Genomic DNA, 9,462 nt, shown 5'->3' with positions numbered 1-9,462 from the left:
CCAATCTCTGATTTGATCCTCTGCTTCATCTACTCTACTGTTGATTCCCTATAATGTCACCTTCATTTCATTTAATGTATTCTTTATTTCTGACTGGTTCTTTTTATGTTTTCTAGTTCCATTTTTATGTTTTCTATCTCTTTGTTGGAGTTCTCACTAAGTTTATCTCCTCTTTCCCTAAGTTCATTGAGCATCCTTATACCCAGTGTTTTGAACTCTGCATCTAGCCCTGGCCAGTTTGGCTCAGCGGTTAGAGTGTCAGCTCGTGGACCAGAGAGACCCGGGTTCGGTTCCCGCTAAGGGCACGTACCTCGGTTGCAGTTTGTCCCCAGCCCCAGATGGGGCCGTGTGGGTGGCAGCCAGTTGATGTGTCTCTCTCACATCGATGTTTCTCTCTTTCTCTCTTCCTCCTTCTCTCTCTCCTGACAAATGTAAAAAAATGTCCTCAGGTGAGGACAAAAAAAAAAAAAAATGAACTCTGCATCTAGTAGATCACTTGTCTCCATTTTGTTTAGTTCTTTTTCTGAAGGTTTGTTCTGCTCTTTCATTTGGGACATGTTTCTTTGTCTCTTCATTTTGGCAGCCACCCTGTGTCTGTTTCTATGTATTAGGTAGAGCTTTTACATCTAATGGGCTTGGTAGAGTAGCCTTATGTAGTGGGTGTTCTGTAGGGTCCAGTGGCATAGCCTCCCTGATCACCTAAGCTGGGCACTCCAGGTGCCCGCTGCCCCTGCTCTGTGGACTATGTGCACCTTCCTGTTGTAGTTGACCCTTGTTTGCTATTGGCATTTCAATGGGAGGATTTACCCCCAGTCTGATTGGCTGTGACCACCATGGAGGATCAGCTGTGCCCAGGGACCCACCCCACAGAGCAGGACTTACCTCAGTGAGCTCTAGTGCCTGCTGAGTCCACTCCTTGAGTGTGTCCCTTGTGGAGGAGGTTAGCTGGTATTTCAACGTGGTCTGAAGCCGTCCACTGAGGTGCTCTGGCTCTGGAGTCTCCTGGGAGGTGCAGGCCAAAGTCAGCCTCTGCCTGTGCCCTGCCCGGGGCCACCTGGCATAAGCTACAAAGTGATCTGCAGGTGGCTGCTACTTGTGCTGGGTTTGGAGGTACCTAGGAGAAGCCAAGTTGCAAACCAAGGCTGGTTGCTGCTAGTGCTGGGCCTGGGACCACTTAATAAGAAATACGGGGCATGCAGAGACCAGATGCTGCTTGTTTAAGAGATTTTTAGAAAAGTCTGAAGCATGAACCAAGAAAGGCCATTTGTATGGAAAAGCCACTAGAAACAGCTTGGGTGGGAGTGCAAGTTGGGTGGGATGGGATCTCAGGGCATTACCAAGGAAGGGTCAACAGTGTTAGCCAGGGTGATAGAGACTCAGATATGGCACCCGCCTACTGGCCCTCTAGAGTGTGAGGACTCAAAAAAGGAACAATGGTCTCTGTGAGCACTTTTGTCTGGGAGAAAACTGTCCATTCAGTTCTTGCCCTGATGCCAAACAATTCAGTTCCTTCCTGTATGCCCTGGTGACCCAGCCCTGGAGCTCAGAGTGAATCTAAATGAATCTGTGTGCAGACCCTTTAAGGGGAATGCCTGGGGCTCAAGAAGCCCTTTGTCTCACTCAGCCAAAACCCCAACCAGAAATTATGGAGACTTTTCTTCCTGGCACTGGAATCCTGGCCTGGGAGGTCTGTTGTGGCGCTGGGACTCCTCATTCCTGGGTGGTGTCCTTTGAGGCTGAGATATCTGTCCTGATTTTTATCCGCCACACCTGAGTGTGGGACCAGCATCTCCACCCCTCCTACAAATCTCAATGTGGCTTCTTTTTTATATCCTTAGTTGTAGGACTTCTATTCAACTAGATTTCAGGTGGTACTAAATGATGGTTATTCTGTAGTTCAGTTGTAATTTTGAGGTGGTTATGGGAGAATGTGAGTACTACGCTGCCACCTTGACCAGAAGCCTGGAGATAAAAAATTAAGGACAAGGAATCTGTTTCATCAAAAAACTCAGTAGCCCAATAAATGTTTGAAGGTTTCAGATTAGATGTTCTATATATATTTTATCCACCCAGCTCAATCTTCAAAGCCCATTTCAGGTCTTATCTCCTCATTTATTCATTTTGGAAAACTTTATTTGGTCACCAAAACTGTTTAGGCACTATAATGATGAAGATAAGGACAACACAATTCCCACCACCACAAGCTTCTAGCCTTGTAGAGTGGTAAGCAAGATAGAGGGGCCAGATCATGGAAGACATTGTAAGCCAGGCCAACCATGGGTTTTATCCTACAGCAGTGGGGAGCTTTTAGACAGTCTTAAGAAAGAGAGAGCCCTGGCTGGTTTGGCTCAGCGGTTAGAGCATTGGCCTGCAGTCCGGAGAGACCCGGGTTCAGTTCCCGCTAAGGGCATGTACCTTGGTTGCAGTTTGTCCCCAGCCCTGGTTGGGTCGTGCGGGTGGCAGCCACTCGATGTGTCCCTTCCACGTCGATGTTTCTCTCTCTCTCTCTCCCTCTCCCACTCTATCTAAACAAAAAATGAAAAAATGTCTTCAGGTGAGGATAAAAAAAAAAAGAGAGAGAAATATGATTGTCTGAATTTTTTTATTAATTAATTAATTTGTTTTTGTTACAGATGTTTCTCCTTTTTCCCCCACTGATTCCCCCTCCCCCTCCTGTCCCCAACTTTGTTGTCCATGTCCATTGTTCATGCATACATGCATATAAGTTCTGTGGTTTATCTCTCTCCCACCACTCCCTCTTCTGGGGATTGTCAGTCTGTACCCCACTTCCACATCTCTGGGACTACCCCAGTCCTCAGTTAAGTCTGCATTTTAGAAAGATCAGTTTGTCAGTGACAAGGAAAATGGATAGGAAGGGAAGAGTGGCTGGAGGGAAGGAAACCAGAAGGGAGAGAAAGTCAAATTCCAAAGCTAGTGAAGATACAGAAATAACAAAATTTTAGTAACAAATTGAATATTAAGACTAAGGGAGAGGACGAAGTCTAGGATGACTTCTAAGATTCTGATCTGGTTGGCATTGCCATAGGAGAAGGAGGAACAGGGTTGGTGGGAAAATGATTTCATTGTGAACAACATATGTTTTGTTGCAGGAGTTCTTGGAACATTAAGCATCAACATCAAGTTTGCTGTTGTAGATGTCTGAAACTTATGAAAAAGATAAGAGTGGGATTCAAGAGTCATACCTTATAGACTGTAGCTGAAAAATGATTATGAATGATATTGCCAATTCTGTAGCCATCCCATTACTACTCCCTAGCCCCAAATGTCTTGTACTAATCCAGCATTCATTTTCATTAATTTATTATTCATTAATTCACTTATTCATTTGTTTGAATAATATATATAGAACTGCACTCTCATATTCCAGATGACATAAAAGACTGGGTTTACACACATGATTCCCTACCCTGAAGGATCTCATAACCTGTTGATTTTACAGTGTTATCTTGCAAAGTATTCCATTCATAGCAGTAAAAGTGAGAGCCTCCATAGGTCTGTGTAGCATCTTGACAGCAGTACCAGGCATCATAAACTTTCGGTTGGTACCTTAGCCATGTGACGTCTCCTGGAAGGACTACCTCCTACTTTAATTAGTGTTGGACAGTGTATGCTCCTGTATTAGAATGGTTCCGGAGTTGCACAGTTATGCCTGTTTGCTTGTTTTGTCTTCTTGGCCATCGCAGATGCAAGCTCCTTCTTTAGAGATTACACTTGAAGTAGTTTGTCACCACTTAGGCTCTGAAAGATCCAGAATGAGAATGACAGGAAGAGAAGGACAAGGAGATGCTAAAGCATCACGGGGCTGAGAAGGAGAAAGGAGACTGTGACCCACCTGGTGGCAGAAGAGGTATCAATAGAGGAGGAAACAAAGGTGAAAGTGTGTGTGTCCACTGAGTGATGTGTGCAAAATGCCTACTTCACACCTGCCACTTAAGGTGTGGTCCTAGGACCACCAGCAGCAGCAGCAGGTGCAGCTTCTGAGCAATGCAGAGTCTTGGCCCCACCCCAGCCCTGTGGAAGGAAAGTGTGTTTGAATGAGATCTCCAGTTCTGCAGGCTCAAGACCTGATGTTTCAGCTGCAGCATGTCCTGTACGCACTCAGGCTCAGACCCAGCAGTGCTGACCACAGGGACCTTCTGCATCACCCACTGGGAAGATGAGACTGTTGTCCTGAGCTACCTCCTACTGTTCAGAGGGCAGTTAACTTGCTCTAGTCCCAAAGCCAGTCCAGCCCTGGCCGGTTTGGCTCAGTGGTTAGAGCGTCGGCCTGCGGTCCTGAGAGACCCAGGTTCGGTTCCCGCTAAGGGTGCGTACCTCGGTTGCAGTTTGTCCCCGGCCCTGGTCGGTTGTGCGGGTGGCAGCCACTCGATGTGTTCCTTTCATGTCGATGTTTCTCTCTCTCTCTCTCTGTTCCTCTCTCTCCCTCCCACTCTACCTAAACAAAAAATGGAAAAATGTCCTCTGGTGAGGATAAAAAACAAACAAACAAAAAAAAAACAAAGCCAGTCCTGAGCCCCACCCTGCTCCGACACCCGCCAGGAACACTTTCCCCCCTTCCATTCTTTTGATGCTGTTTGCAATTTTTACTAAAGTATTTTTAAGTACAAATAAAAGAAACCAAACTCAAATAAATAGAAAATAAAATGTTATCTCGGAGACAAGATTCTTAAGGATTGGGAGCTCCTCCAGGATGCGGTATATGCACTGAATCAGAGGCCTCTATATGGTGTTGTGTCCATTAGGAAGAAAATATGTGCCTAGTCCTGCCAGTGTGGCTCAGTTCTTTGAGCATCGTCCCATGCACCAAAAGGTCATCGGTTCACTTCCCAGTCAGGACACATGCCCAGGTTGTGGGCTTGATGCCCAGGTTGCAGGTTTGATCCCAAGTTGGGGTGCATGCAGGAGGCAACCAATCAACGTTTCTCTCTCACATCAATGCTCCTCTCTCTCTTTCCCTCTCCCTTCCTCTCTCTCTAAAATCAATAAAAACATATCTTCAGGTGAGGATTAAAAAATAAATAAAAAGAGGAAGTGTATATTACATGTACAGTAACTATCAATTCGGATGCTAACTACTAACTGTATTTAGATTTCACAAAATTTTAAATTGAAAAAGTAGTTTCATATACCTAGTAGTTCAAAATATACTTAAAATTTTTCAATAACTAAATCAAGTACCAGTTTTTAAGTTTAAATTTAAACTAATTAAAATAAAAAGTTTAGTTCCTTGGTCATAGTAGCCACATTTCAAGTGCTCAGTAGCCATATATGGCTAGTAGCTACTATATTGGATAACACAGATAAAGAACATCCCATCAGTGTGGAAAATATGGGACAATGCAGGTCTAGATAGTTCTTTGGTGTACAGTAAACTTATTCACTACTTGGCTGGGCAGAGTCAGGGAAATGGGTTATATACGTAAAACAGGTTCCTTAACTTTTCAGAAGCCCTGCTATGCCTCTCCCTTGACTCCCAAGCAAAGACTTCTCCAGGTCCCCTCCCCGGTGCTGCCCACCCCTATGCTAGCAGGCCAGGCAAGAGCAAGGAATCAGTCAGAGATCCCAGTTTTAGTCTCAAGCTCATCACTTACCAGTTCACTTTCAACAGTTAACTTCTCTAAACCTTAGTTTTCTCAATCATTAATTAACAATAATATTTTAAAGGATTGTTGTAAGGACAATTGTTGCACAAGACATTCAGCACAATGCCTGCCACACAGAAAAGAATAAATGGTAGTTACTAAACAAAAAAGTCTCTGTATACAGTCTTGTTTATGCTTCCACAGTGTCCTGCCACCTGTGCCTGGTTATTCCTTGGTATTCTTAAATGGGACAGGAGTTAGTGGGGTGGGGGTTAGAAGTAGGGAAGGGTCCTGACATCTCAGCACTGGAGTGTGCTCCAGCTCAGCCCTGTGTTTAATTTATGAACAGTTTTTGCTGCTATTGTTATAATCAGCCCTTCCTTCTGTGCTTATCAGTTCAGATGGCTTTTGCTCTGGAACTCCAAGTCCCACATGGCTCCTTCTTTCTACTCTGAACTAGAACAAATGATTAACCTCACAAAACAGCCATCAACATTCTTTCCAAGGACATCTATGACCTCATCAAATCCAAACCCACAGGCACATTCTCCTCAATCTCTCTGCAGTGTGTAACACTGTTGCTTCCCCCTCCTTATCCTGGTTCTTCTCTAACATCCATCCCACAGACCATTCCTCCTCCATCTTTTGCAAAGGCAAACTACAGTCTCATTGACTCCTAGGCCCCAGCTCAGTGCTCCCAACGGAGGACTTCTAAACCTGTACTTCCAGCTCCCACTGCGAATTCAGGCCCAACTCATTGCTCCCTGCTGGCCTCTTCTCCTGCAGTACCCACCTCTGAATTCATCCTTGGTCCCTTGAACCGAGTTCCCAGGGAACCCAGATTCTCTGGTTGCTGTGAGTGGGGGACGGGAATACACACCGACCTCAAGCTCCTCTGTGCTGTATTCTATGCCAGGCACCTCATGTAATCCTCCCAACGGCTCTGTAAGAAAGGAACTGCGACCTGCATTTTTATAGATGAAAAAAAAAATAATAATAAAGAAGGCCCTGGCCAGTTTGGCTCACCAGTCAGAGCGTCAGCCCACAGACCCAAGAGTACCTGGTTCAGTTCCGCTAAGGGCACATACCTTGGTTGCGGTTTGTCCCCACCCCGGGGTCTTGTGGGTGGCAGCCACTCGATGTGTCTCTCTTACATCAATGTTTCTCTCTTTCTCTTCCCCCCTCTCTACCTCCCACTCTATCTGAAGATAAATCCTAGGGTGAGGATTTAAAAAAACAAACAAAAAAAAAAAACAAGATTAAGAAGAGGAAGAAACCAAAATCTACTCTATCTGAATCCAGACTTTGCCTGAGAGAAGCTCGCTGCGCCCACTCAGGCTCCAGCTCCCTGCGGTGGAAGGCGCATCTCCCCGGTCCAGTCACCTCCCGGTCCTGCGGGGCCACCCCGACCCGCTCCGAAGAAAAACTGCATAGAAAATTTAATGGATAAAGATGAGAAAGACAGGGCAAAGACAGCTTTTCTAAACAAGTCTGAGAAGAAGTGTGGGGACTAGTTCAAAGTTCTCATCAAAGAGCTTAGCTCCATGCTTCCTGGCAACACATGGAAAATGGACAAAATACCATGCTGGAAAAAGTCATCAGATTTTTGCAGAAATACAATGAAGTCTCAGCGCAAATGGAAATCTGTGGTATTCAGAACTGGAAACCTTTCTTCCTCAATAATGAATTCACATGGCTGATGTTGGAGACATTAAATAGCTTCATCATGCTGTGACCATGGGCAGCAGCATTCTCTGCATTTCTGACAGTATCACACCTCTCCTTGGGCACTTAAATGGGATGTCATGGATCAGAATTTGTTAAATGTTCTCCCAGAACAAGAACATCCAGAAGTTTATAAAATGCTCTCTTCCCATGTGCTTGTGGTGGATTCCTCTCCCCAGGATACTTAAAATCTGACAACAATTTAGAGTTTTATCGCCATCTTCTCAGAGGAAGCTTGAATCGAAAGGAATTTCCAACTTATGAATACATAAAATGTGTAGGGAATTTTTGCTCCTACAACGATGTCCCTAACCCCTCCTGTAGCAGTGCCCTTTCAAGTCCTTGCCAGGTGCCACTTGGAAAGTAGGTCTACTTCATTGCTATCGTTCACCTAGCAACATCACAATTCTTAAAGGAAATATGGATAGTTGATGAGTTCTGAGCAATTCACTTCAAGGCATAGCTTAGAATGGAAATTTTTATTTCTGGATCACATAGCCCCTCCAATCATAGGATACCTACCTAGTTTTTCAAAGTTTTGGGAATCTCAGGCGACTACTACCACATCGATGATCTGGAGCTCCTGGCCAGGTGCCACCAGCACTTGAATCAGTTTGGCAAAGGGATGTCGTGTTGCTACCGGTTTCTGACCACAGGATAGCAGTAGACTTGACTGCAGACCCACTACCACTTCACTTACCACCAGTGGAATTCCAAACCAGAGTTCATCGTGTGCACACACTTGGTGGTCAGTTATGTGGTCATCCAGATGGGAAGGAGGCAGGAGCTGGCTTTTCAAGACCTGCTATTTGAAGCAGCCACCCTTCAGCACTAAAGGACAAGGGCTCAAGCCTGGAACCTCAGCAGCACTTTAATGCACTTGACATGGGCACCTCAGGCCTTAACACATGTCACTTGCCATCAGCGTCCTCAAGAAGTTCCCATAAATCCTCACACATGGCCATGTCATAATCTACCTCCATTCAAAGCAGGCTGATGGCAGAGGCTAGCTCCACAGCTATGCCAAGATTGGCCACCCAGCCCCAAAGCTCCCTGTGCCAGGGCTCAGTCAGGCAAGGTGAGCCTACAACAATGTCGGCTCTCCAGCCTGTTCCATCATCCTGTGACCTCACACAGTAGCTCCTGCCTCAGACTATTTTGCAGAACCCACCTGCCCCACCTGGCAGTTTCCTGCACAGTTCAGCATGTTCTGCAGGCCAATATCTGATGCAGCAGGAGGTGCTCTATCAGATCAGGAGCAGCTCTGCCTGGTCCAGGACTCCAACATCCAGATGTTTCTGCAGCAGCCAGCTATATCCCTGAGCTTCAGCAATGCCTAACAGCCCGATGCTCAACAGCAGCTCCCGCAGAGGTTAGCCCCAAGGGCTCAGTCCCCACTCATGTTTTTTCCATTCCTTAAGACCACCTCCCATAATTCATTCAATGGATTGACACTCTCTGCAGGTATAGTTAATATGCTTGCAGTTTAGTGAGGGAAACAGAGAAGATACAGGTAAATACAATGGTGTGGCAAGTGCTATGATAAGTCCTATGGGAATGCACGCAAGGGACACCTGACTCAGCAGAGGAGAAGCAGGTTCAGATATGCACATGAGAAAGAATCACTCTAGCTGCAATGTAGAGCATGGACTTGAGAGGAGCCCATAGATGGGAGAGCAGGAGAATGATTATTGGGCCATTGCCATAGTTCAGATAAGAGATGATGACTGCATGTGAAGGTAGTGGCTCCCTAGATGAGGTGGAGTGGAGAGAAATAAAAATGGAGACAGTACAAGTGAATGATCACATGTTATTAGATGTGGAGGGCAGCTAGGGAATCAAAGACAATGTTCACATTTGGAAGTGGGCAACTGTATGAATGGCAGTAGAGTCGCTGAGAGGAAGACGCAGAAGAGACAAGTATAGAAGAACATCAGTGCATTTCACTTGGGATTTGCTGAGTTGAGATGTTAGTGGGACACCTAGATCAGGATGTCAAATAGGTAGTGGTCTATGGGTTTGTAGCTCAGGAGAAAGAACAGTTGTGGTAGAAACAGGGGTTTGAGTTTCATCAATGGTAACTTCAATAGGAATATATAAATAGTCCAAAGGGATATAAAGTGAAGAAGGAACT

General features: G+C 45.5%; 1 pseudogene; it reads left to right on the top strand.

Annotated features, from left to right (window-relative positions):
* Positions 1–7,045: 7,045 nt before the first annotated feature.
* LOC118630530 lies at positions 7,046–8,818 on the top strand (annotated as a pseudogene).
* Positions 8,819–9,462: the final 644 nt, after the last annotated feature.

This window comes from Molossus molossus, unplaced genomic scaffold (genome assembly GCF_014108415.1).
Source record: "Molossus molossus isolate mMolMol1 unplaced genomic scaffold, mMolMol1.p scaffold_m16_p_15, whole genome shotgun sequence".
NCBI classification, from domain to species: Eukaryota; Metazoa; Chordata; class Mammalia; order Chiroptera; family Molossidae; genus Molossus; species Molossus molossus.
The sequence above is the reverse complement of the archived record's forward strand: the minus strand, read 5'-3'. Positions and strand labels throughout refer to the sequence as shown.